The sequence below is a fragment of the Chiloscyllium plagiosum genome, chromosome 8 (genome assembly GCF_004010195.1).
Source record: "Chiloscyllium plagiosum isolate BGI_BamShark_2017 chromosome 8, ASM401019v2, whole genome shotgun sequence".
NCBI lineage: Eukaryota > Metazoa > Chordata > Chondrichthyes > Orectolobiformes > Hemiscylliidae > Chiloscyllium > Chiloscyllium plagiosum.
Genome location: NC_057717.1, coordinates 79097874 through 79100482, shown reverse-complemented (window position 1 = coordinate 79100482; position 2609 = coordinate 79097874).

Here is a 2609-nt window from a genome sequence, read left to right as displayed (position 1 = left end):
TTCGTTGTGCATATTGGCACCAAAGCCATACATAGGAAAAAGGCTGAGGATCTAAAAATGTTATCAGGGTGAATGTTGAAAGCAAGAGGAGAGGAATAGTAATCTCAGCATTACTACTGGTGCCACGTGCGAGTGAGGCAAGGAATAGGAACCCATTGCGACAAACCTTGTGCAGGAGGGAAGGCTTCAGGTACATAGATCATTGGGGTACTTCCTGAGACCTGAACATGAATTATGGGTTGCCTTTAAACTGGACGGGCCCCAATATCCTGGGAAGGAGAATTGTTGTGAGTGGTTGGATAACTTTGTCCCACTGAGACAGGTAAGGAATGGAAAGCTCGGATGACAAGACAAGAGGGTCTTATCGACAAGACTAAGAAGGAAGCTTGGTTAAGGTTGAGGCCGCAAGGTTCTGATACAGTTGAGAGGTTACAGTGTAGCTCGGAAATAACTCAAAAATGGATTGCGGAGAGCTTAGGAGGTGCAATAACAATCCTTGGTGGGGTGAATTTGGAAAAACCCAAGGCGTTCTATATTTACGTGAGGAGTAAGAGAATGACTAACGAGAGAGTAGGGCCGATTATGGATAGTGGAGGGAACTTGTGCCTGGGGGCGGGAGAGGTAGGGTAGGACCGAAATGAATGTTTTGTTTTAGTATTCATTCGAAAGAGATACGTTGTTGTCAGTAAGAATACTGTGGAACTGGTTAATTGGCATGAGTAGATTTATATTAAGGAAATTGATATGCTGGAAAATCTAGGAAGCAAAAAGAAAGGTAATGCCCCAGGGCTGGTCCATCTGTATCTAAGTTTACTACGGAAAGCGACGAATGAGCTTTTTGCTCCTCTGGCATGATCTTTGCTTCCGCACTCTCCATGGGAGTAAAAACGAATGATTGCGCGGAGGTGAATGTTGTTTTACTGTCCAAGAAAGGGAATAGGGCAATCCCTGCGAAATACAGATTTGTCAGTCTTACTTCTGTGGCAAGCAAGGATTCTGACAGATAGGAATGATGACTACTTGGAATAAAATAGCTTGCTTAAAGATAGTGTGTTGGGCAGTTCATGCCTCATAAGCCTCATTAAGTTCCTTGAGAACGTAACGAGACAAGTTGATGAACATCAAGCATCGGATGTGGTGTATATGGATTTCAGTCAGGCATGAGATGAGGTTTCCGAAGATAGGCCCATGGAGGATATTAGGAGATGTGGAATAGAGGAAATTTTCACTGCTTGGTTACAGAATTGTCTTGCCGAACAAAGACATCGAGTAGTAGTGGATGGAATGTATTCCACCTGGAGATCAGTGAACGGTGCTCTTGAGCCTCGGTTCTTTGTAGTTTTCACAGATTTATTGGACGAAAAAGTGGAAGTATGGTTTAGTTAATTAGCGGATGACACAAACGTCAGTGGTGCTGTAAATAGTGTCAAGGGTGCAGAGCTGGGGGGAGAAGTGGCTGAAGTCGTTCAACCTGGATGAACTCCATCAGGGTTAAAGACACGATTATCGGCCGCGTGGAGGAAAAGCTGATCGTGGGGTACATGGACATAGATCCCTCACCATTGCCAATCAAGTTGATCGGATTGTTATGCAGGCGAATGGTGTATTGGGTTTCCTTAAGGGGGAGAATTTGTTTAAAAGGCGCGAGATTTCGGTGCAGTTCTACAAAAAACCTGGTTAGACCATTAGACCACAGTTGGAATATTGTGTCCAGTTCTGGGCGCCTCGATATTGGAAGGATGTAGATGATGTATATGCTTTCGAAAGGGTTCACAGTTTTATCAGAATGCTGCCTGAGCTTCATCCTGAGTAAGCACAGGCTGTAAACACTGGAGAGAAGAAGGAAGAGACGTGACGTCATAAAGCTGCACAAATTAATGAGAGACAAAGGTGGAGAAGACAGGCAGAGACTTTTCCCGAGGGCCGAAATTGCTGCAACCAGGTGCCATAGCTTTAAGGTGATTGGAGGAAACATGAGGGGAGATATAAGAGGATGATTCTTTGCACAGAGAGTGGTGGGTGCGTGGCATGTACAGCCAGAGGTGGGCATAAAGTCAGTTACATAACGGACAGCTAAGGGACTGCTGCACTCGCACCAGGACGGCAGTAAGACGAGGTGTGTGTAGGTGAATTTGACCTCACATTAAGATAAATGTTTGGCACAGCACGGTGGTCCGAAGATGGTGTGCTGAACTCGATTCTATTTATTTTTAAATTGTCTGTTCTTAACAGGAACAAAGAAGCTAGTGTTTTCGTTGACTCTCAAGTAATTGGTAATGAACGCTAAGTGATAAATTGCAAATTTTATTCTGTAATGGTCTATATATTGTAGTATCTTTTAACTTGCTATGAAAAGTATTGATGCAAAACTATGAGGAATACTCCCTCAGTCACAAATCACGTTTCTGATGTTATTGTGGTTCCATTCATGAAGCAAGGTCTTACATTTCTGAGACTTTCGATAAACCTGTAAAAACATGAACTAACTTGGAATTTTTAACAGGTCATATTCATTCATGGGTTTTGGAGCCACTGGTAAGCACCGAGTTTATTTGTCATCTCCAATAGCAATGCAGCAGCTGACAGAAAGCTGTTTTCTTGAACTGGTT